This window comes from Chiloscyllium punctatum, chromosome 20 (assembly GCF_047496795.1).
Source record: "Chiloscyllium punctatum isolate Juve2018m chromosome 20, sChiPun1.3, whole genome shotgun sequence".
Classification (NCBI taxonomy): Eukaryota; Metazoa; Chordata; class Chondrichthyes; order Orectolobiformes; family Hemiscylliidae; genus Chiloscyllium; species Chiloscyllium punctatum.
In genome coordinates this window covers 18,542,215-18,568,145 of record NC_092758.1, presented here as the reverse complement: position 1 = coordinate 18,568,145, position 25,931 = coordinate 18,542,215, and the positions used below count along the sequence as shown (strand labels likewise).

General features: G+C 42.0%; 1 protein-coding gene and 1 long non-coding RNA gene across 7 annotated transcripts in view; one reads left to right on the top strand and one right to left on the bottom strand.

The window, feature by feature from the left end:
• Positions 1 to 25,931, bottom strand: part of spry4 (sprouty homolog 4 (Drosophila)) — a 117,553-nt gene that overhangs the window by 16,804 nt on the left and 74,818 nt on the right. The window contains exon 1 of one of the 3 annotated variants that reach the window (XM_072590439.1): positions 9,735 to 9,845. The exons of 1 other annotated variant lie outside the window; for it this stretch is intronic. The gene's annotated coding sequence lies outside the window, so the exon portion shown is untranslated. Of the gene's footprint in view, positions 1 to 9,734; positions 9,846 to 25,931 lie in introns of those variants that run through there. One more of the 3 variants, XM_072590441.1, reaches the window with a different exon arrangement.
• On the top strand, positions 8,137 to 24,984 carry LOC140491948 (uncharacterized). Of its 4 annotated transcripts, none has more exons than XR_011963455.1 (4): positions 8,137 to 8,450; positions 12,989 to 13,134; positions 17,519 to 17,627; positions 24,003 to 24,984. It is a non-coding gene; the product is annotated as an uncharacterized lncRNA (long non-coding RNA). The 4 variants fall into 4 exon arrangements; XR_011963452.1 differs by lacking the exon at positions 8,137 to 8,450 and adding an exon at positions 8,534 to 8,788; XR_011963453.1 differs by lacking the exon at positions 8,137 to 8,450 and adding an exon at positions 9,528 to 9,758.

The window sequence follows — 25,931 nt, the reverse complement described above, 5'->3', positions numbered from 1 at the left end:
CTGCCTCGCAGCGCCAGAGACCCGGGTTCAATTCCCGCCTCAGGCGACTGACTGTGTGGAGTTTGCACGTTCTCCCCGTGTCTGCGTGGGTTTCCTCCGGGTGCTCCGGTTTCCTCCCACAGTCCAAAGATGTGCAGGTCAGGTGAATTGGCCATGCTAAATTGCCCATAGTGTTAGGTAAGGGGTAAATGTAGATGTAGGGGTATGGGTGGGTTACGCTTCGGCGGGGCGGTGTGGACTTGTTGGGCCGAAGGGCCTGTTTCCACACTGTAAGTAATCTAATCTAATCTAATCTAATCTAATCTAATAGGCTTAAGAGAAAGGAGTTGTAAATAGTTGTTAGCTAATTTTTCTCTGTTAGACTTTTTAAAAATAAATTTTTACTTTACACAGTGACTTTTGGGATATTTCTTTGCCTCTTGAATGTTAACAGATTACAGCATGGGGTGAATCTTTTCGGTATTGCTGGTTTAAATAAACAGAAGGGTTTACTCCATGTCATAACAGAACTGATGAGGGAGAAAGCTATCCTAGACCTGGTCCTGTGTAATGAGACAGGAATAATTAATGACCTCATAATTTGGAATCCTCTTGGAAGAGGTGATCACAGTATGGTTGAATTTAGAATACAGCTGGAGAGTGTGGTTGAACAAGGGAGGCTACAACAGAATGAGGGAGGACCTGGCTAGAGTAGAAAAGTGCTCAGCAAAAGTATATTCCAGTGAAAAGGAAGGACTACAAGAAGAGCGGTAATCTGCCATGGGTATCTAAGGAAATAAGGGATGCTATCAAACTGAAAAAGAACACATATAATAGTGGCCAAAAACAGCAGGAATCTCGAAGACTGGGATAACTTTAAAGGTCAATGGGAAGCCACAAAAAAAGCTATAAAGAAAAGTAAGATAGATTATGAGAAAAACTAGCACAGAATATAAAGACAGATAGCAAAAGTTTCTATGAATATATAAAACAAAAAAAAGTGACTAAAGTAAACATTGGTCCTTTAGGGGATGAGAAGCAGCTTTTAGTTATGGGATATGATTAAATGGCCAAGGCATTGAACAGGTACTTTGTACCAGTGTTCATAGTGGAGGACACTAATAACATGCCAGTAAGTGACGAAGAGATGAAGGTAGTTGAGGACCGAGAAACAATCATTATTAAAGATGAGCTACTGTTGGGTAAGCTAAAGGACCTAAGGATAGATAAGTCTCCTGGCTCTGATGAAATGCACTCCAGGGTACTAAAAGCAATGGTAGAAGAAATAGCAGTCGCACTGGCAGTGATTTTCCAAAATTCGCTGGACTCTGGGGCAGTCCCAGCAGATCAGAAAACAGCAAATGTGACACCACTGTTTAAGGATGTTGCTAGGGTTTGAGGATTTAAGCTATAGGAAGAGGTTGAATAGGCTGGGGCTGTTTTCCCTGGAGCGTCGGAGACTGAGAGGTGACCTTATAGAAGTTTATAAAATCATGAGGGGCATGGATAGGGTAGGGTAAATAGGGTAAATAAATGGGATGGGGGAGTCTAGAACTAGAGGGCATAAGTTTAGGGTGAGAGGAGAAAGATACAAAAGAGACCTTAGGGGCAACTTCTTATGCAGAACGTGGTGCGTGTGTGGAATGGACAGCCAGAGGAAGTGGTGGAGGTTGGTATAATTGCAACATTTAAGAGGCATTTGGATGGGTATATGAATAGGAAGGGTTTCAAGGGATATGGGCTGGGTGCTGGCAGGTGGGACTAGATTTGGTTGAGCTATCTGGTCGGCATGGACGAGTTGGACCGAAGGGTCTGTTTCCATGCTGTACATCTCTATGACTCTATGACTAAAAAGGGAGGTAGACAAAAGGTAGAGAATTACAGTCCAGTTAACTTAACCTCTATAATGGGGGAAGATGCTTGAATATATTATCAAGGAAGAAACAGCAGGGCATCTTGAAAGAAGTTGTCCCATTGGACAGACGCAGCATGGGTTCATGAAGGGCAGGAGAAAGTGAGGACTACAGATGCTGGAGATCAGAGCTGAAAATGTGTTGCTGGAAAAGCGCAGCAGGTCAGGCAGCATCCAAGGAACAGGAGAATCGACATTTCGGGCAACGTCGATTCTCCTGTTCCTTGGATGCTGCCTGACCTACTGCACTTTTCCAGCAACACATTTTCAGTTCATGAAGGGCAGGTCATGCTTGACAAATCTTTTGGAATTCTGTAGACATTTCGAGCAAGGTGAATAATGGGGACCCAGTGGATAGATATAGTGTACCTAGATTTCCAAAAGGCCTTCGACAAGGTTCTGCACATGAGGCTGCTGCATAAGATAAGGATGCATAGTGTTAGGGGTAGAGTATTAGCATGAATAGAGGATTAGTTGACTAACCGGAAGCAAAGAGTGGGGATAAATGGGTGCTATTCTGGCTGGCAATCAATAACTAGTGGTGTGCCTCAAGGATTGGTGTTGGGACCGCAATTATTTATAACTTATATAGATGATTTGGAGTTGGGGACCACATATACGTTGTCAAAGTTTACAGACAACACTAAGATGAGTGGCACAGCAAAGTGCGCAGAGGACGGTGAAACTTTGCAGAGGAACATAAATGCATTGAGTAAGTGGTCAAAGGTCTGGCAGATGGAATACAATGATAATAAATGTGAAGGCATACATTTTGGTAGGAGTGACAGTAAAATAGGTTATTACTTGAATGGTAAAATGTTGCAGCATGCTGCTGTGCAGAGGGACCTGGGTGTCTTTGTGCATGAATCACAGAAGGTTGATCTGCAGGTACAACAAGGAATTAGGAAGGCAAACAGAATTTTGTCCTTCATTGCTAAAGGGGTTGAGTTTAAAAGCAGAAAGGTAATGTTGCAGCTGTACAAGGTACTGGTGAGGCCACACCTGGAGTACTGTGTGCAGCTTTGGTCTCGTTATTTGAGAAAGGATGTACTGGCACTGGAGGGGGTGCAGAGGAGGTTCACTAGGTTGATTCCGTAGTTAAGGGTGTTAAATTATGAGAGATTGAGTAAATTGGGATTATATTCATTGGAAAGCAGAAGAATGAGGGGGGAATCTTATAGAAACATATAAAATTATGAAGGGAATTGATCAAATAGAAGTAAATAGGATGTTTCCACTGGTAGGTGAAGCTAGGGCAAGATGGCATGGCCTCAAGACTCGAGGGTGCAGAGTTAGGACTGAATTGAGAAGGAACTTCTTCACCCAGAGGGTTGTTAATCTATGGAATTCCTTGTCCAGGGAAGTAGTTTGCGCTACTTCAGTAAACGCTTTTAAAGTTCAGATAGATTGTTTTGGAAAACAAAGGAATTAAGGGATACAGTGAGAGTGAGGGTAAGTGCAGCTGAGTCCATGAAAAGATTAGCCATGATCTTGTTGAATGGCGGAGCAGGCTCGAAGGGCCAGACAGCCTATTCCTGCTCCTAGTTCTTATGTTTTTTTATCACAGCGCCTAACTAAATTAAATTAAAATGCTAATCTTTATTTTATATGTACCATATCTTAAGAAACAGACGAGTGGGTGCAGCAGGGGTTAACAAGCACAATTAACATTCAGACTGATGGATGGAAGTTCTGCTCTCTCTGCTGGATGTGAGGATGTTAAATGTGATAAATTGAGCTCGCCTTGACTCAAGTACCAAGTAGACCAGAGCTGAAGTGCAGAAGCATCCACATTGCAATACAAAAGATGTGGCAATCTCAAACAAATTAGAAAGGGATGTTTTTCTGAGGCTGAGATTGAGAAGAAGAAGCACTTTTGGATAGAGATTTAATCAACATCTGTCAACATGATAATCTGAGTTGACAGTAATTGATCTTAACCTGGTGTGTTGAGAATGGAACAGTATTCATTTTGCAGTAGTTATGAGAGCCAAAAAAATGACATTACAATAAAGTTTAAAGAAACCTTTCAGAACAACTCAAACTAACACTAGGTTGCATTAATCAAATATCAAGAAAGTTTCAAGTCAATTCTATATTTCATAAATTAGACCTTGAAACTGGTGAAACTACTATGGAAATTATTAAAAACAAGTCAGTACAGATCTGACTCTGGGAACATCTTGCTAGAAATGAGAATAGAAATCTTACATCCATTTACTGCCAGATATATGAATTAATTCCACACCAACACCGCCTTCAAAGTTAGGAACATAGCAAATTTGCGCAGAGAAAAAGGCAAAATAGAGCTCCTGACCCACTCAAGAGTTCTCTGAAGTATTAAGTTGATTGCCTCAGCTTTGTCACTATAGGCAGATATAAGAGGCAAGTAGACCAGCTATACCTACATAACAACACTTCTTTATCACTATAACAGATTATCTGGTCATTTATCCTAATGCTACTTATGGGATCTTGTTCTGCACAAAACTGGCTGTTGTATTTTTCTACATAACAGTAGTGACTGCACTTCAAATATACTTCAGTGGCTGTGAATGCATTGGGACATCCTAAGATTGTGAAAGGTATTGTATAAATACAAGCTCTTTGCTTCCTCACTGTTTGAAATAGGGTCTGCCTTGACAGCAACTATACTGCACAATCACACAGCACAACACAACAAGTGAAGGAGCTCCATCTGAGAGTGGGAAGTGCAGTGAAAGTAGGGGAATTAACTAGAGAAAAGGCATCTTGAGAGTCGAAAACTAAATAACTATTATAACATTTAAAATCATATGTAGTGTCATTCAAAGGTTTTTACAAAGACTGATTGAAGCATGGTGTATAAACTTCTGGCGCAATACGCTGAGTTGCAGCATGTCCTCAACTCAATGATTGTTTGATTCTATTGGAATGTTAGGACAGTAGAAAAGTAATCACTGTTTATGTCTTCAGTTTACAGCTTTAGTAAAATTTCTGGTAGCTATACTCCCTCAGAATAAACAGATGACGTCAATAGTTGAAGCTTCTTGAGGATGTTTCTTCATTTTTATGAAACATTGTCAAATTTACCTTCATCTTGTTCAAAATCTTTTTAAAAATGGAAAGAAAGGCCCTGGAACAAAAAAAAACTAGTCTAAGCAGCTCAGAACTGCACCTGCCAGGTCTGAAGAATGGGCTGTCTTCAAATTGGTAAAATCTAATGCATACCCGAAATATTAAAGCAGCATTAAATATTTCCACCTTTTCTGAAACTCATCAGATGTGACTCCTTGTGGGCTGAATTTACAATGAAATTTCATCAGAATCACTGCAAATAAGCCCAGAAACAGAAGTTCAGCCATTTGAGACTGCTCAACTATTCAATGACATCATGGCTAAATTCATAGTCATCAACTCGATTTTCCTGCCTTTTCCATAAAATTCTTGATTCCCTTACTGATTAAAAATCTATGTACCTCAGCTTTGAATATACTTAATGACCAAGCTTTACAGCCTTCTGTGGTAAAGAATTCCACAGGTTCATTAAGCTCTGAAAGAAGAAATTCCTCCTTCATATGGGTTTGTTCTAAGATTATGTCCTCTGATCTTAGACTCTCCTACAAATGACTCCCAAATTCCTCTATGTTGTAGCTTTCTGCAGTCTTTCTCCATTTAAATGATATTCAGCTCCTCTATTCTTCTTGCTGAAATACATTTTTTTTCAACATTATAATACAACTGCCTAATTTTTGCCCACTTGCCTAACCAGTCTATATCCCTTTTGCAGACTTTGAGAGTCATTCTCACCATTGGCCTTCCCGCCTTTTTTTGTGTCATAAGCAAGCTTGGCTGTAATATTTTCACTTCTTTCATTCAAGTTATTGACAAATTTGTAAATAATCGTGACCCCAATACTGATCCCAATGACACTCTACTAGCTAGGCTGCCACCCTGAAAATGCTCCCTTATCCAACCTCTTTGGCTTTTATTAATTAGCCAACATCCTACCGATGCTCATCTACTACCTCCAACACCATGAGCTCTTCTCCTTTCAGTAACCTAACATGTGGTACATTATCAAATGCTTTCTTTAAATCCAAATATATTACATCCACTGGTTGACCTTTATCTATGCTGACAGTTATTTCCTTAAAGAATTCTATTAAATCTATGAATCATGATTTCCCCCTAATGAAGCAATGTTGACTCTGCTTAATCATGTTAGGTATTTCTAAATGCGTTATTATTACAATTTTATAATAGATTCTAATACTTTCCCAATGACAGATGTTAAGCTAACTGGCCTATTTATAAACTGACATGTTTTTGTCTCCTTCCCTTTGTAAATAAAGAGTTATGTTGGCGGTTTTCCAATGCTCTGGGACTTTTCCTAATCTAAGTTTACCGACAGTGAGTCCAATATCTCTTAGCTACTTTTTTTTTATTATCCTAGGTTGCAACCCTAGGGGACTTATTAGTCTTTAGCCCCATTAGTTTCTATAGCACTATTTTTCTAATGATAGTTATTGTATTAATTTCCTCTCCTTTTGTCTCTTGATTAATTAGTGTTCTAGAATATTCTTCCAAAGGGAAAACTGAAACAAAGTATTTAGTCAACTCCTCTACAATTTCCTGGTTCCCCATTACTAGTTCCCTAGCCTAGTTCTCTGACCCAAATCTCTGAAGTCAAGCCACCAAGCAGTAACAACATGAGAAAGAACCTTTTTTTCACAGGAGTGACTGGGGTCAAGAATGCACTGCCCAAGAGTGTGGTGAAGGCAGATGAAATCAGGGTTTTCAAGTGAGAATTTGACAAGCTTAGAATCATAGAATCCCTACACTGTGGAAGAAGGTCATTCAGCCTGTTGAGTCCACACTGACCCTCCAAAGAGCATTCCACCCACCCTATCCCTGTAACCCTGTATTCCCCATGGTTAATTCACCTAACCTGCATATCTTTGGACTGTGAGAGGAAACCATAGCACCCACAGGAAACCTATGCAGACATAAGGAGAATGTGCAAACTCCACACAGACAGTTGCCTGAAAATTCTGAGAAGAAAACAAAGTACAGAACTGTGGGGAAAAGGCAGGAGAATTGGGTTAATTTAGCTGCATTTGCAGTGATGCAGCACTGACAAGATGGCCTGATTTCAACTTAGTTTTGAAAGAAGAGAGAATTCTAATCACTGGAAAAAACCCCAAAAGCTGTGGATGCTGGAAATCTGAAATAAAACCAGTCATTGGTGGAAAAACTCAGCAGGTGTGGTAGCATCTGTGGAGAGAAAGCAAAGTTAATGTTTTGGGTCCAATGAACTTTCTTCAGAATTCTACTCACATCAGTTTTCACAGGGTCCTGTGTCAATGGATGTGAGGGAGAGCCTAGTGAGTTTGTGTGTGTGTGTTCAATATTTATCATGGGCAGGCAGGAATCTGCTGTTAGGCCTCAGTCAGATCAGCCTCAGTCATGATCTTTGAGTGAGAGAAGGCTAGAGGGTCTGAATAGCCTATTCCATACAGTTATATATAGAACTGTATCAAGCACAGTGCTGTTGGAAGGATTTAGAATTCATTTCTGCAGCTCACCAAAAAAAAGGTTTTGGACCAATAAGGGCAAAGCTAGTAAAGTTGCGGGAACAAATCCAACAGATTTATATCATTATTTTTGTTTTTTTTACTTTAAAGCGCTGGCGCCTGTTTATACGCCAACTGAAGCATATACACTGCCACGTTACTCATACAGCCTTTGCAATAATGACTGCTTTAATTAAGGATCATAACAAAATACACAATCCAGAGATCATTAACGTACAAGTTGTGAAGTATGCATGACCTTCAGTTGTCGAGTTTTCATGAAAGTGTGACTCCAACAACTGGCAGATTTTCCTCAGCACCGCCCCAGAAAAAAAAGTTTGCATTTATAAATATGTTACAGTAGCCTTTCACAGGTTTGGGGGGGGGGGGGGGGGCTGCTTGTTGGGAAACCAGAAGCAGCGTGGAATTGAAAATCCCCAAAACACGAGAGTTAAAATAAAATCGGAGGTTCTCATGTAATAAACGTTGGATTTGATTTATTGGGTCAATATAAAACCGGCGGCCCTGATGATAAACAGCAGAATCGGGGAATGTAGCGACCGATCCACAAAGCGTCTGCAAAAATCCAGGAATCCCGTGGGTTTTTTTTAAAGAAAGGGGAATGTGATTTAGAGCAACTGTAAAGCAGCAATTCCAGCTATGTTTCAGCACACAGACACACACACACACCAGTCAGTCTCTTCCTGCAAATGGAAGGTACATAGTGGCCTCATATCTCAACTGTGTACAATACAGTAGTCGAGATCAGAGCATGGTGAAGGCGTGGATAAATGTGGAATCCTGTCAAGAGTCCTACATTCGTTTACTAAAGGCGTGAAATAATGAAGCACTCCATTTCTTCACAGTAGACAAAAATAATTAAAGCCCTTTTCTTCTTGTTGTTTGTGAACGCGAGGGGAAATATATTGGAACTTGACCCTTAATCTCTCCACACGTTAAAGAAGCCAGGGACAATAAACTTTGAAGGCTGTTGAACAATTGCAGTGAGTAAACATTGATTAACATATTCAGCTTGTAACGCTAAAAAAAAGAATGCGTAGGTCGAAAAGCCTTCGGACTCTGAAGGGGAAACGCCAAACGATTTTAGTTCGACGATGTAAATTAATGAAACGGTCGGCTTCATCTATTTAACCAAATCAGAATACAGACTGTGGCATCGGGGGCCAATATTTAGGTAGCAGTGCGGGAGAGTAAGGCTGAATGGATTGAATTTGTATGAACTGGGAGGGGGAAGCAGAATTCTTTCTTTAAGCAGGACTGGTGCAGACAGCCCGCCTGCCAGGCGCCCTGAGCCTCACAAAAGGACAGGATGTGTTCATTTGTAAGTAAACCACAGAACGGAAATTATTGTAATTTTCTCTAAAGTATCCTACTGTCTGCTCTCCTCCCCGCTCCCCCCCCCCCCCCGTTCTCCCCCTGCTGCACACACAAGCAAAAAGGGAGAAGGGATCCGTTTGAACGTGCAACAAATGTTGTCTATGAGCCAAAGTCCAAAGTTTTAAAAATAGAAAAATAAAACTTTTTTTAAAAATGCGAATTTAAGACACTTTTTGAAAGGGAAACTATACACACTTTACCTAGTGAAAAGGCAACAAATCCGAACTTTGTGCTAGAGAACCACTTTTTGTTTAACAGGGCTTAAGTTAAAGCAGTATTTGATTTTTTTTAAAAAAACACTTTTTTCATCCCACTCCCTCAAGTTTAAGAAAGATTCATTTTTTTCAAAATAGCTTTGTTGCTCCAGATGGAAACAATAACATTATATTCCGTACCATCATAGTAAATAATCACAGTGAAATTAGTTTAATATGAAAACGGCTGCGAGTTTGTTATGTTTGATGGGGAGTGAAATTCAGTCACAATATCGTGGGGGGTTTTGTGTTTCTGAGTCTAAGTTTGCGAAATGCCAAGAGGCAACAATGCTGGCGAGTTCACCAAGAAAATTGGTTTTTCCAGTTAAATATGAATTAACCGGAGGTGGGTGGGAGGGAATTCCTACTTTTTACGTGAATTAATTAAAAAAGAAAACTGTATTCTGGGAATATTATAAGTGACATGATTTGAATCTCCGTGGTTGCACACATGCACACAATACAGAGTTCAATACATGGTTAGATTTTAACAATAACATTCCACTCAGCGACATTATTTTGCAAGATTAGAATCCTCTCACTTAGAAAGTAGCAGAGAATACAGCCCACCGCCTCGTTGCAAAGGGCAGATCTGCTTTAAGAAGCTGATGTTTGGTTCCGAAGCCAAGCACTCACCGTGAACCAGAAGCTGGGAGGCTGGTGAGTGGATGTTAGGAGTTTCTCTCTTGTTCTTTCGATTGGACTTTCTGAGCGTTTCCAACTGATAAGAGTCTCCATGTATCGCTCGTCGCTGTTATTGTTCGCGTGCTGTTGCTGCCAATCATCCTTTTGACAGGCCGGAAGGACCGGGGACTGTACAAACCAGAGGGTTGGAAGGAAAGGCTGGTCACCGTTCGATAATAACAAATGCACCATTTCTGTACTTAGCAACGATGCATTGTATCAGCTGCCGAATGTTTGGATCCACTCGCCATGCATTTTGCTTTGTTTTTAGGAAAAGCCTGTTGAGCGAGGGAAGCTGAAAGCTAGACATTTGTGAGAGCGAAGACTTCAGCTAAAGTTTTCTTCGGGAAAAAAATATTTCACATATTTTCAAGTTTTATTCTGATAGAAAGTAGAGATTGATTCTCGTCAGGAGATCCTGTACTGATCCCACGCCAGACCTGGTACGGATGAATGAGAGGATTGGCTCCAGAGATGTAATATCTCCCATGTTTTTATGTTCCGGGTATGAAAGAAGTGCACACCAGTTTAGCGTTCTCAGTCCTAGATTCATCTAGACTCCAAACGTTAGCTTGCTGTCTGAGCATGCATGCTGCCTCTGTGACCTTCAGCATTTGTTATTTTCAGTACAGATTACATTAATAGTAATTTGCTCCTGCCTGTCTAAAGAACTGCTCCTTTCATGGATGTTAAACATCCCATAGCACTCTCCAGGAAAAGCAAAAAAAAAATCGAATAATAAAAAAAAAGTTGCTGAACCTGGTCTGGCAGCATCTGTGGAGGGAGAAATTGTTAACATTTTGAGTCAGCTATGACTCTTCTTTGGAAGAGTGTTCTCATGCTGTCTGGGCCAACATTCATCCTTCTGCATGGTAAAGTAACCCAAGGTGATTCACAGGAGGATTGTAAAACACAGTGATACCAAGCCACACAAGGAGCAAAGTTCCCTCGAAGCTGCACGGCCACATAGCCATTCAGAGTTTCTGTGTACACTGCTCACAGTGCAGACCCATATATGTCTGGTTCTAGAGGTCCCTACCATGTAGATTCATACAGCGTAGGAAAGATTAGAGGAAGCACAGATGAGAAATGATCAGGTTAGATGACCTTTGCTCAAAGAGGTGAGTTCCAAGGTGTGTCTTAAAAGAGGAAAGTAAGGTAGAGAGCGGGAGAAGTGTTCCGAGGATATTCCAGAGTTTTGAGCCTAAACAACTTATTGCTGTGCCACCAAAGGTAGAGCAGTTAAATGCACGAGTGCCAGAATTACAGGAAAGTATATGCATGTTCAGTGTGAGGATGGTCAAGCATTAGTGGGAGCTTGGTTTGGTGAGGAGAGGGTGTAGCAAAGGGAGCCAGTCAGATTGTCTCAACCTTAGTGACAAAGAAGTCCAGTAATCCCTCGCAATTATCGTTGGGGGTAGGGTTGGAGGGAATATGAATTGAGGTTTAAGAAGATGTTGGAGATCTTTCCATTCCATGATTGTCCAGTTGGACCATTTTCTCAGCACTTTGGCCTCAGTGGTTGATTACCTCCGAAATTAGAGGTTTCATATCAGCAGTTTGTGATGTACAATTGAACTAAATCTTGTCTATATCCTCAGGGCTCCATATACCCTCACAAGGGTTATTCAGCAGCAACTCCTAAACCAGCAACTTTGAACACCTTGACAGACAAGGTAGTTGACCACCTACAAGGCATAGATTGTCCCAACTTGAATAATCCATCATCGGTGGATCAGAATTTTGAAACAGTCATAACTAACAGTACTTTGGGGTTACCTTCACTGGGTGGATTGCAGCAGTTCAAGAAGAACACATACCTACTTCTGATGTTAGGCAAAAGAGCAACACCCACCCACCACCACCACCATACTGATGTGCCAAGAATGAATTTTAAAATCCTTTGTTGATCGAAGATCAACTCAGTAGTTGGTTCAGGCCAATTAAATGTATGAAAGCTGCTGTCATATCTCAGAACAGTTCATAGGAGCCATCTGCAATTGGAGTCTAATTCCAGATGTGAGTGAGTAAGGATGGAATTCCAACACAAGTGACAGCAAATTCGGCAAAAACATTACTCAAATATTGCAAGAAGGTCAGTATGGAAAATGGCAGAGTAGTACACATTATTGCTTGATGTTCCCATGAATGTGAAGACAGGATTCAGGTTTGTTTTCAGGGAAAACCAAATGCTAATTTAAAATAAAATTCACAAGTATGCTGCAGGTCGAGAGGTGTCTGTAAGGAGAACAAAGGATGGGAGATTCACAGCCCCCAACTCTGTATTTGCAGGCAAGGAGTGGGGTCACAGAAATTCATATAAAGGGCCAGATAGCTGCCTTCTGCCTACTCATCCGTAATACAGTGGATGGGTTGGACATCAGCAGACCCACTCGCTTTTTTAACTGCTAAAGCTTTTAAGCTGGACAAATAATGAATAGTTAAGAACGTGTTCCCAACTTCATCACAAAAATGCGTGTCAGCTTCTTCATCAGCTTGAGCTAAAAGGCATGAAGGAGGTGCTGGGTACCTCTTTGTGGTTTCCTGTGTCCACAATGGTACTGGGGACATTCCAAAATATCTTGAAAGTAGGGCTGATATAGCCAACAATTGCTGTAGCTATAAATTGAGTAACTGTCTATAAAGAGAGAGAGAGAGAGAGACTCATGGAATGTCAAATCTATGGTTGCATAGGGAGGTTTAAACAACAATCTTTCTAAGTGTGGAATGAGACAAGTCAAGACAGACTGGACTGTGATTTCTTGAGCCCACAAAGGTTAGCAAGGGGCTGATGACACACTGCTCATTCATAGAATCCTGATGGTGCAGAAAGAGACCATTCTGCCCATTGGGTCTACGACGACACTCCAACGACCATCCCATCCAGATCCAGTCTCCAACCCTATCCTCATAATGCTGCATTTACCATGGCTAATCCACTGAGCCTACACATCCCTGGACACCATAAGGCAATTTAGCATGGCAATGCACCTAAACTCTTTGGACTGTGGGAGGAAAGTGGAGTACCTGATGGAACCTACACAGACATGGGGAGAATGTGCAAACTGCACATAGACAGTCACCAAAGGCAGGAATCAAATCCAGGACCCTGGTGCTATGAGGTAGCAATGTTATCCACTGTGCTGCCCCCTTTGGATTATGCCTCAAACTGCAGATACTTTTTTGTTTTTTCTTTCCCTTTGCAGAATGCACAAGGATAGGAGCCAATTTCAACTCTGTTGGAGTGTGTTGGTGGAACTAAATGTTCTCACTTGTATCAATCTTGATCGAGCATTAACATGCTGTGCAGCTCACCATTGAAAAAAAACCTTTAGTCTCTCCTGTGTTGCAGGTAAAGGAACTCTCTTTCATTCTGAGTCATAGTCATACAGCACTGAAACAGATCCTTCCATCCAACTCATCCCTGCCAACCAGATATCCTACACTAATCTAATCCCATTTGTCATCATTTGGCCCATATCCCTCTAATTCCTTACTATTCATGTACCCATCTAAACCTCTTAAATGTTGTAATTGTCCACTTCCACCACCTCCCCTGGCAGATTGTTCCATACATGCACCACCCTCTATGTGAAAAAGTTGCCCTTTGGGTCCCTTTTAAACTTTTCCCCTCTCACCCTCTAATTTTGGATTCCCCTAATCTGGGAAAAAAAGACCTTGAGTATTCACCCTGTCCATTCTGCTCATGATTTTTCAGGTTACCTCTCAGCCTCCAAAGCTCCAGGGAAAAATGCTCCAGTCTATTCAGCCTCTTCCTATATCTCAAACCTCCAATACCAGCAACAATCTCGCAAATCTTTTCTGAACTCTTTCAAGTTTAACAACACCTTTCCTATAGCAGGGAGACCAGAACCGAATGCAGTACTGTATTCTAAAAGTGGCCTCAGCAATGTCTTGTACAGCCACAATATGATGTTTCAACTCCTATACTCGGTGCAATGCTAGAAGAGGCTGCAAAATGAAACAGAACAATAGAAGGACTCTGTCACCCTGAATGTTCAAAATCAATTATGGTCAAAAAATCAGAATCACAGAATCTCAACCAAATAGCAAAAGCTATGGATCATGAAACAACTGTTTAACTACCAACATCAATGCTATCAGAGGCCATTGGACCTTCACTGGTTCTATTACTTAGTACCAATTTCTTGCCTTCAACCCATTTCCCTGTACATTATTTTTATCCAAATAATCATTCAATAAGCATTGTCTCTAAATTGCTCACAATCCTAACTTGGATATATAGTCATTCATTCTTCATTACTAGGCTAGAAAATTTGAATTCCCTACTTTACATCATAATGCCAACCATGTAACCAGTGTCAATTGTTAAAATAACCCATCTTTCACTACTGTTCTCTGTGAAGGAAATGTGATGTCCTTATCCCACCTGGCTTATGTGTGACTCCAGACCTCTAGCGATGTTTTTGATTCTTAACTGGTCTCTGGGCAATTAGGGATGGGCAATAAATGCTAGTTTAGCTAGTGACAGCCACATCTCATGAACAAATAAAATAAACCACGCTTAAAAGCATCACAGTTGATATTCTTATGAGTGGGATAGAAGTAAATTATTCCCACTTATCCTTCTCAACCTGTACATCGTCTTTGATTTGGTTGACCACATCCTCTTCAAAAGCGTCTCTTCTGTCATCCAACTGATTTTATTCTTAACTGTCAATTGTTGCTGGAGCATCATAGAGTCATGGAGATGTACAGCATGGAAACAGACCCTTCGGTCCAACTCATCCACGCCGACCAGATATCCCAACCCAATCTAGTCCCACCTGCCAGCACCCAGCTCATATCTCTCCAAACCCTTCCTATTCATATACCCATCCAGATGCCTTTTAAATGTTGCAATTGTACCAGCCTGCACCACTTCCTCTGGCAGCCCATTCTACACATGCACCACCCTCTACGTGAAAACATTGCCTCTTAGGTCTCTTTTATATCTTTCCCCTCTCACCCGAAACCTATGCCCTCTAGTTCTGGACTCCTCCACCCCAGGGAAAAGACATTACCTATTTACCCTATCCATGCCCCTCATGATTTTATAAACCTCTATAAGGTCACCCCTCAGCCTCCAATGCTCCAGGGAAAACAGCCCTAGCTGATTCAATCTCTCCCGAGAGCTCAAATCCTCCAACCCTGGCAACATCCTTGTAAATCTTTTCTGAACCCTTTCAAGTTTCACAATATCCTTCCGGTAGAAAGACCAGAATTGCACGCAATATTCCAAAAGTGGCCTTACCAATGTCCTGTACAGCCTCAACATGACCTCCCAAAATCTGCACTCAATACTCTAACCAATAAAGGAAAGGACACCAAACGTCACCTTCATGATCCTATCTACCTGTGACTCTACTTTCAAGGAGCTATGAACCCGCACTCCAAGGTCTCTTTCTTCAGCGACACTCTCTAAGACCCCAAGTACAAAGCCATGCTGACTATCCATAATCAGTGCTTGCTTTTCCAAATACATGTACATCCTGCCCTCAGGATTCCCTCCAACAACCTGCCCACCACCGATGTCAGGCTCACTGGTCTATAGCTCCCTGGCTTGTCCTTACCACCTTTCTTAAATAGATGCACCACATTAGCCAACCTCCAGTCTTCTGGCATCTCACCTGTTACTATTGATGATACGAATATCTCAGCAATCACTTCCCTAGCTTCCAATACAGTTCTAGGGTACACCTGATCAGGTCCTGGGGATTTATCCACTTTTATGTGTTAAGGCATCCAGCACCTCCTCCTCTGTAATATGGACATTTTTCAAGATGTCACCATCTATTTCCCTTCATTCTCTGTCTTCCATGTCCTTCTGAGTGGAAACACTGATGCAAAATACTTGTTTAGTATCTCCCCCATCTCTAGTGGCTCTGCACAAAGGCCACCTTGCTGATCTTTGAGGGGCCCTATTTTCTCTCCCTATTTACCCTTTTCTCCTTAATGTATTTGTAAAAATCGTTTGGATTCTCCTTAACTCTATTTGCCAAGCTATCTCATGTCCCCTTTTTGCCCTCCTGATTTCCCTCTTTAAGCATACTCCTATTGCCTTTGTACTCTAAGGATTCACTTGTCTATACCTGAATATGCTTCCTTCTTTTTCTGAACCAAACCCTCAATTTCTTTTGTCATCCAGCATTCTCTATACCTATTAGTCTTTCCTTTCACCCTGACAGGAATAAACTGTCACTGGACTTTCATTATCTCATTTCTGAAGGCTTCCCATTTTCCAGCCATCCCTTTCCCTGTGAACATCTGCCCCCAACCAGCTTTTGAAAGCCTCATACTGTCAAAATTGAGCTTTCTCCAATTTAGAACTTCAACTTTTAAATCTGGTCTAACTTTTTCCATCACTATTGTAAAACTAATAGAATTACGGTTACTGGCCCCAAAGTGCTCCCCCACTGACACCTCAGTCACCTGCCCTGCCTTATTTCCCAAGAGTAGGTCAAGTTTTGCATATTGTCTAGTAGTTACATCCACATACTGAATCAGAAAATTTTCTTGTATATGCTCAACAAATTCCTCTCCATCTAAACCCTTAACACTATGGCAATTCTGGTTACCCCGCTAAAGGAAGGACATTATTAAATTGGAGTTGGTTCAGAAAAGATTTACCAGGTCATTGCTGGGGATGGAGGCTTTGAGTTATAAAAATGTGCTGGTCAGCTGGGACTTTTTTCACGGAACATAAGAGTTTGGGGGGTGACCTTATCAAGTTTTATAAACTCATGGGGGGCATAGATAAGGTGAATACCAAGCGTCTTTCCCCTAGGGTGGGGGAATTCAAAACTAGAGGGCATATTTTTAAGGTGAGAAGAGGAAGTTTTAAAAAGGACATGGAGCAACACACAGAGTGGTTCATGTGTGGAATCGACTGCCAGAGGATGTGGTGGATGCAGGTACAGGTACAGAATTTAAAAGACATTTGGATAAATACATGAATAGGAAAGGTTTGGAAGGATATGGGTGAAATGTAGACAAGTGGGGCTAGTTTAGCTTGGACTAGTTGGACCAAATGGCCTGTTTCCACGCTGCGTGACTCTGTGAAGGTTGGGTGAATTGGCCATGGGAAATGCAGGGATAAGGTGGGGGATTTCAGGGCAGATGCTCTTTGGACCTGATGGGCTGAATAGTCTCTATCTGCACTGTAGGGATTCTATTCTGTGAATACACCAAACTTAAAAAATGGATCTTGAAATGTGGCCACCACAATCAGGTTGGTTAGTGGTTGTTTCTGTATCCTGACAGGAAGGTCCAGTTCCTTGGATTGATAACCAAGAGGGTGTCTCCAGACACCTAACTACACCTTCCTCCCAGATGTCCATCGGAACTTAGCAGAGCCCAGTCAGCCTCCCTTACCTGGCCTCGGTGGGCTCTTATTGAGTAATGTCAGCTACCTGCTGTGTGCATGAGTGTGGCCCTGCCATTCCCTTGACCCTGCTGCACAGAAAAATGGCCCGGAGTTATGACCAAACCAAATAGCTCATAGGTCTGGCCAACCTGCACTCCTGGACCCAGCAGGGGATCCAAAACCCTGCACATAGAATGAATATGCAGGGTTTGTTGTAAAATCAAAAACCTGGAATTATTTGGATTTTATTATATTGGTTGCGGGTGTGGGGGAGGCAGGGTAATTGTGAATGGATGCACTAAAATTGATTAAATGATCTCTCTCTCATCTATTCTCTAACTTGTAACAGAGCAGCTACCCAGCATCTATGAAGTTGCCAATACCATCCAGACTGCAGCTGTGGTGTTATCTAAACAATGACTCACATTGTTGAGGAGTATCCATTGACTAACCTGAAGGTAGGCTTAAAGAACTCTATATGTCACTAACTGGGCTATTCATTTGCTCTGTGACCATGGGCTCACTAAATAAATAAATATAACTGCTTAAATGCAATTTACATTCACCCTTAACAGAAATAGCAAACACAAACTTAACAATAACATTTCAAGAAAACACCACCTCCAAAAGCAGTCTTACACCACTCTAGGGATTTGACAGCCCAGGTTAACAACTAGTTAATGACATGAAAGTTTCTCACACCCACCAGAACAGCTGCATGAATAATTCAGTCTCTCAACATTACATCACATAAAACAGTTTGCTTTTCACCATGGGCCTGAGATAAGCAGAAATCTAATATAGAGAGCAGTTAATTCCATGCACATACACACCTCCTCCCTTGAATTCTATTTCAATCTGCTTCCACTATTTCAGAGACATGTCTGAAAGCAGTTTACAGGAGGTGCTACTGACTGTATACATGAGATTTGTTTCATGGTATATAGAGTCATAGAGATTTACAGCATGGAAACAGACCTTTCTGTCCAATCTGTCCATGCCGTTGTACTGTGGTAATAGTTAGGGTAAAATAGAGAATGGTTACTTTAAAATTCCCTCCCTCTTTGCCTTTCTCTCTTCCTCTAATAATACTTTCTTCTAGTCCGAGGCACGGTGGGGAAAGACCACCATGTAAGGTCTGCCTGCCTAAGAAAAACAGGGGACCCACTCAGTAATCAGGCCCCGCTGACATCTCAGCAAAATACCTGGATGGTCAATGTACAGACTTGTACATACGAATGATTAATTCCAATCTCTGTATGTAAAGAAGTGGAATATATACGTATGTATGGGATCACCAATTGTATAGATGTCAAAATAATTTTATGAATAAAGTATATTTTTGAAATAAAAAAACTTTCTTTTAGCTGCAACTGTGTCAGAGATGTGAAGTAATATCTCTGAACAGATTGATAAGAAAATATCTAAAACCCATCTCTTTAATTTGATCACTTGACTTAATGTCTCTATCTTTAGCTCAGTGTGAACTTTTGTCTGATGATGAACCTATGGATTGCCTTGGAATGTTTAACACTTAAAAAGTGCTAAATGAATTCAATAAATTAGTATTAATAATGATACTTTGAATACTTTGAATTGATTTTGTAAGGCCAATTGGTTTACCATTCTGAACACAAAACAGAAACTGCTGGAAAAGCTCAGCAGGTCTGGCAGCATCTCTGGAGAGAAATCAAAGTTAATGTTTTGAGTCAAGTGGCCCTTTCTCAATTCTTTTCCTTCTGTTCTGAGGAAGGATCATTTGAATTGAAATGTTAAGTCTGATTTCTTTCCACAGATGCTGCAAGACCCGTCAAACTTTTCCAGCAATTTCTGTTTTTATTTCTGATATACAGCACCCCCAGTTCTTTCAGCTTTTATTTAGTGGTTTATCATTCCATTGGTTCCACTTTTATATCTGAAGGTACCATTGATAACCAGAAAATTATGTATCTACATTGACAGCTCTCTCCTGAGGTTAAACAATCTTAAAAGACCATACTTAATAAAATTGCATGCCATGATCTCAAGTGCCAAGGCTGTTATTAGAGAGAGCCCTGGCGTACTCTAGTCTGTGCTACCCCTCTTGATCAGATTAACCAGTCGTGACATTTTATCTTCGCTTATGCAGAATCAAGGGTACAAAAACTGGCCTTAACCCTTGCAGTCAGCGTACAAGAGGTGTCTTGTACATCCCACTCCAGATACTAATCTGACATCTGAAATGTTGACACGGTTCACAACGACCTTAGACCTTTTAAATCCAGCTGCACCGCTGCACGTCAAGAGCAACAGCACAGTAACTTCTAAGTCACAACATTGGCGTCCTTTGTTTCCTGGAGAGACAGGTGTAAAACAAAGGTGGTCCCTGGTCTTTAGCCACGGGTCACGTGTACACTAGGAGGAAATGTCATAACACCATTAAACGCATGGCTGGAGGCTGAGTTTCAGTCTTGACTAGATGCTGGTATTTGGTTGGGGGGGGCGGGGGTGACACAATGCAGACCTCACTCGGGAATTGAATCAATGTTAAAAGGGAAAGAATGCGCTGTCAGTGAAATTCAAAGAGGGAATTAATTGGCGGCGTTAATTTCACCTGCATTTTCACTTTGCTGAGCTGAAATCTCACCCCTCCCCACACTCCCTCAAGACACCCAAGTTGTTTCTTTGTCTTTGTTTCATTTTGAAGTTGTTAGACTGGCACCGAGTTGTTAATAATTAGGAACTGGTGAGAAAGAGAAGGCCAGTCCCTCCCATTTCCTGGAGCATGTGGGTGGGTGTTGCTTCTCAAGGTGTCAAAAGTCTTGGTGGCCTGGCGACTAATCAGCTTCCTGTGGCTGGCTGCGACAGGCATGTGCTGTATTTCATACTGTTTATCCCGGAGAGCTTGTTACACAAAAGGCTGCGATCAAAACAAAAATACAGCGCACTGAGAGGCCAGTGAGATATGGAGCGATGTCCCAGATATTCCAGTTTCCAGGTAGTCAGAGATCCGGTGTACCCTGAAGATGCGCGTCGGGATTCCTTGGAAGTCTCAGTGTAATGACAGTGTAATGAACATTGGGATGATTAAAAACTTCTTTGGGGGGGGGGGGGAAGGGAGCAATTGTGTTTGGTAGCCTCCGAGAACGGCTCCAGCTGTGAGTTAGTCGGAGACTTGAAAGGGTTCTGACTCACTCACCTGGGTATTTACTCAGGAAACGTTAGACAGAAAGAAATAAATTCTTAATCCTGGTAATCTATACAAACTCCCCCATCCTTTACTTGTCTGTAAAACTCGACCAACCCTCAATCCCAGATTATCTTCCACATAATCCTCTGGCCACCCCAACCCTCGAATCCCTCATGATTTTCCTAACACCATTTTTTTTTGCAGACAGGATTATAAGTGGGCTGCCAGTGGAGATGGTTAAAAAAACAGATATAACAGTAGAGTTTAAGAGCACTTTGACAGAAATATCAATAGGCAGGATACTGACTGAATAGAGGTAAAGCGTTTTTAAAAATCTCTACAGTGTGGCCAGTCTGACCATCATGTCCACACCGAACTCCAAAGAGCATCGCACCCAGCCTCAGCCCCCTACCCTGAATTTCCCATGGCCAGTCCGCCTAACCTGCACATCTTCAGGCTATTGGAGGAAACCAGAGCACTTTGGAGGAAACCCCACCGGGAGAATGTGCAAGCTCCAGCCAGACAGTTGTCTGAGGGTGGAATCAAACCCAGGTCACTGGCATTGTGAGGTGGCAGTGCTGACCACTGAGCCACCATGCCACCATAGTTTTTAGCTTAGGAAGGCACAGGCTTGCTGGGTCAAAGGGCCTGGTGCTGTGGTGTACTGTTTTTGTTCTTTGTCAAGAATGTGGTGCTGGAAAAGCACAGCTGGTCAGGCAGCAGCTGAGAAGCAGGAGAATCGACATTTCGGGCATAAGCCCTTCATCAGGAATTTGTTCTTTGTCACACTTGATTCCAACCCAATCCTCCACCTCCTGACTCCACACGCCACCATCCCAATAATCCAAACCTCCATGATCATCTGAGTTCCTAACCTCAAACACTCTGACTAACCTCCTCCTTCCTACCAATTAGATCGGTCACAACCTCACCACTCACTACCTGCATCTCAAGCAACCCTGCCACCTACCATCCCACCAGCTTACACTTTACCGATTTACCTCTCCCACATAACATTGACCAACACATTGCAAATGCTATTTAAATGCGATGTAGCTTTTCAGATTAACCTGCTTAAAGAGATTGCTACACGTCTCTGGGCAAGATCGGGGAATAGGATAGACGAACTGTATAAAATTCTAGTTTGGCCACAGCTAGAGGACTGTGTCCAGTTCTGGTCACTACATTTATAGCAAAGATATGATTGCACCAGAGAGGGTACAGATGAAATGTACTAGCATGATGCATGGACTGGAGAATTTTAGTAATAAGGAAAGATTGGATGGGTCAGAGTTGTTTTCTTTGAAGCAGAAATGGCCTGACTTGGGAATATAAGATTATGACGGGTCCAGATAGAGGAATTCCCTATTCCCTTTAGTTGAGAGGAGCATAACCAGGGACACAGATTTACAGTAAGAGAAAGGAGGTTTAAGGGGGATTTGAGGGAAAACTATTTTTACCCAAAGGGCACTGGAAATTTGGAAACAATCGCTGAAAGTGTGATAGGATACTACTCTCGATTCCCTACTGAACCCCTTGACATTTCAATTTTGGTGTCACAACACATGGGGGAAGTGTGCTTGGATTCAAACCCATAATTTCTGGAGTCATCACAAGTGTGAAACGATTTAGTCAAACTATTCCAAGTCCCCAATTTACCTGACCAATGAACACAGGTTAAAAGAAAACGGTTTGTGTACTGAACAATAAAATAATTGTTATAAGCAAGTTGTCTTTAGCCAATAGCAATCAGGAAATACAAATTGCTAACTTCTAACTCTTCAACTTAACTCTATTGCTATTTAAAATCCTCTCTTCACAAACATGGTGGAAAAAGAAAAGGAGGTCAGGGAATCACAGTTAAATAGCACCAGTCTGCACCATGTAACCTGCTGAAATACAATGCTTACTGCCCTCTGGTGACTCGTCCAAAGGTTTATGTGTGAAGCTAGTCATGGAAGATCATGGAATACAAACAGGAAGCACTGGAAATGCTCAGCAAGTCAGACAACTGTGGAGAGAGAAGTAGAATTAAGATCAAGATCAAGCTGACCTTTCATCAGAACTGTAAAATTGTCATCATCACTGAGGTTAGAGTGGTCAGCCTCACAGCAAGGTGGAAAATTGACATGACAAGTGACCAGAAGCTCAAGTTCATGCAGGCAAATTGAATGCAACTGTTCCACAAAGTAGTCGCCCAGTCTCTGTAAGGTATCTTGGATATAGAGCAGACTGCAATGAGAACAGCAAACGCAGCTGACTAAATTGAAAGAATTCCAGGTGAATCACTGCTTTTCCCAGGAGGAGTGTTTGGGACCTTGGATCTTGAAGGCAGTGGCAGTAAGGGTCAGATATTACTGCTTGGAGAGCTGGTATGGGAAACATTGGAGGTGTTCAGTATGATTTTGCCTCCAATAGGGTTTTTAACTTGATGCAGTAATGTGGATGTTACCAGTTGTAACTTCGGAAACTGGGAGTGGAGATCATGGTATTGACTAATTTGACATATTTATTGCAGCTAACAGTTATATACAAGCATTACATTACTCAGACACCAAAGTATCTGGGCTAATATTAAGCTAATAGATTACAACAGAGGAACATGCTTCCAGTAGAGTGTCATGCTTCAAATGATTTGAGTTAAGATGAAGTATGAGAGGTTTTCTACCCCAGATCATACTGCAATATAGTGACGAGCATGTACCTTGATACGTACTGACATACTGTGAATCTTAAAGATGTACTGCCATACCGACTGTGAGATATAACATACATTTGGAGTAGAGCAGAAAGTCATGGAGGAAACCACCCTTCCGAGTCTGATCCTGTTTTCAGCTGATTCCCACCTTGCAGGCAGAGTTTACCAGATTTGGCTATTGAAGAGGGTGACTTCCCGAGTGTTCAAAATGCACAGGAACAACAGGTGAATTCTCCCTCGAAAATCTGAGAAAGTTCAATCAACAAATCTGAGAAAAGTCACCCACCACAAATGGAAATGATAGGTTTAGTGAGGAACTGCTCTTCCACTCTCAGGCTGTTTCTCTCCTATATTTACTGTTTGTGAGTTCAGAGGCTATCAGCAGCAAGCAGGAGAGAACAACACTCGGTGATTGGGAAGCAGTGGAAGGGGAGTGGCAGCATATCAACTTGGGAATTGGAGTAGTGGGACGAAGCATGCAGGGGGTGGAAGACAGAATGCCTTTCTGGGGAGCTTGGTGGGTATAGACACGGTGTGTGGGAGCAGCTTTCCACCACTGAAGGTCAAGAGGAAGAGTCTGTAAGGCAATGTCTGTCTGCCATGGTGAAGAGGGAGAAGGGAAAGAGGCCATGAGGGAGCATCTACCTGAGGAGGGTGAGTACAATGTAAAGGAACTTTGCTGACCTACAAACCCAACTTGGTTCCCTGAAGGAGCTGTTTAAATATGCTACATTTCTCCTTCACACGCCCCAGCAGGACTTTCTTCCTACTTTCTTCACAGTATCAATCATTGACAGGATGATACAACAATATAATGTTCAAACCAGCTGGAGAATTGATTCAAATCCTTGCTAAAGCAGCTAAGTTTAAATAATAACTATTCTTGGCCACTGTTTTGCTATAATGACCTGTCGATTCAATGGTTAGTATACCCTAAATGGAAACATTCCTCTTTATTTTCTCTAGCTTTTGTGATGACCACATCATCCATATATCACATGTGCCATCATTCAAACCAACAAATGGAGTTTGAATAATCCCTGTGGTCTCTTCCTGTCTTCTTGTTTGTCATCAGCATCAATGAACACATGTCGAAAGTTTGAAAGAAATACTTTGCAAGTGCAGTCACTGTTGTAATGAAAGAAATGTAATGAGGTAAATCAACAATTAATTTAAGCAAGTCTAGGACTTGGAATCAACATCGAGCAGAGTCTTTCAGGAAAGAGATGATAAAAGTTTGGAAGGCTTATCCAAACAAAAATAGCAACTGATGCGAGATCAATATCAATGCTAGATCAATCATTACATTTAAATCTAAGATAAAGATCTGTGATGCAGATAAATGACAAGTGCCTGCTTAAAATCTTCCAGAATTGTGATGAAGATGCATTTGGTTTGACCTCACTTCAGGCGTTAAAAGGTACATTTAAAATGGTGATTTTTTTTTGTATGTAGAACTATGTCAGATATTTGTGCCAATGTCCAAACTGTGTTGTCTGCGAAATTAAGGCTTTCTTTTAAATTTAATGGACACGTCTTGATTTTTGAAGTCATTAATAAATTCTTGTAATTCTGCCTCTGTACAAGTCCAAATACCCAAATGACAAGCCAAATACAGAAAGCAATGTTACTACATTACTGCAGCATGTAATAAAGAAGTTTGAGAGAATGATAAGGGAACCCCTCAAAACCAAAAAATAAACATCAAAAATATAAAAAGTATGTGTAGATGGATCTTATTGCCTATGAGATCCTTGATTGGGATTATTAGTCTGGGCCAATCAGACAGGGGTTTTTCCCCCTCCAACTCTATTTTGATTTAGTCCCTGCCCTCCCCCTTCACTGTTTGATCACACAGCATTGCCCTTTGGTGTGAAGGGCCACTGCTTGTCACTGGCCACTCGGGTGTTTCCTCTCTTCCTGGTGGTGGAAATTTGAATAAAGATTCGTGCACCTTGTGTCTTTCACTGTGTCTCACACCTGCACAAAACACAACATGAGTGCTGGGGAAAAATAAGCACTACCGCAGTTAGACGGTAGTGTGGGGGTAAAAGGAAAAAAAGAAAAAGAGAAAACAGGAAGAAAAAAAAAGGAATGTCTTGATCACACAGAATTGCCTTTTTGTGAAGGTCACTGGCCACCCGGGTGTTTTCCCCTTTTAAAAGAAAAAAAGAAAAAAAACAGGGACTTTTCCCCCTCCAACTCTATTTTGATTTAGTCCCTACCCTCCCCTTCACTGTTTTGATCACACAGCATTGCCCTTTGATGTGAAGGGCCACTGCTTGTCACTGGCCACTCGGGTGTTTTTTTCCCTTTTGAGAATTGGATCAGTGTGTGACTGTGTGCGTGCACGTGCAAGGACTCTCCAGTGGACTATCCCTGGACGAGCTGCCCCCACATTGAGAGAGAGGAAGAAAGAAGGAAGGAAGGAAGAGGAGGAGGCAGAAGCAGAAGGAGGTGAGAGCTTTTGAGTCTGGGGCCTACTTTTGGAGCTGCAGCCTGGGCCTCACCCAGGTCAAGGCAGTGTTGCTGCTGACCTGGGGCCCACTCCCACTGCTGGTCTCAGACCCTGCCCGGACCTGCCTCACTGCTGCTGCCTGGGACTTGCCTTGGGGCCCCTCCCAGGACCTCCACCACTGCTGCTGTTACTAGAGGCCCACCTCCACTGCTGCTGCCTGGGACTTGCCTTAGGGACCCTCCCCAACAGGTCTGCCCCCCTACTGCTGCAACCAAGGGCCTGCCCAGGACTTGCCAGAGGCCTGCTTCCACCGCTGCTGTTGCCTGAGGCCTGCCTCCACCACCGCTGCCTGGGACTCGCCTTGGGCCCCTCCCCACAACCAACACCACCACTGCTGCTGCTGCCTGGGACTCAATTTTGGGGCTGCCTGGGACTTG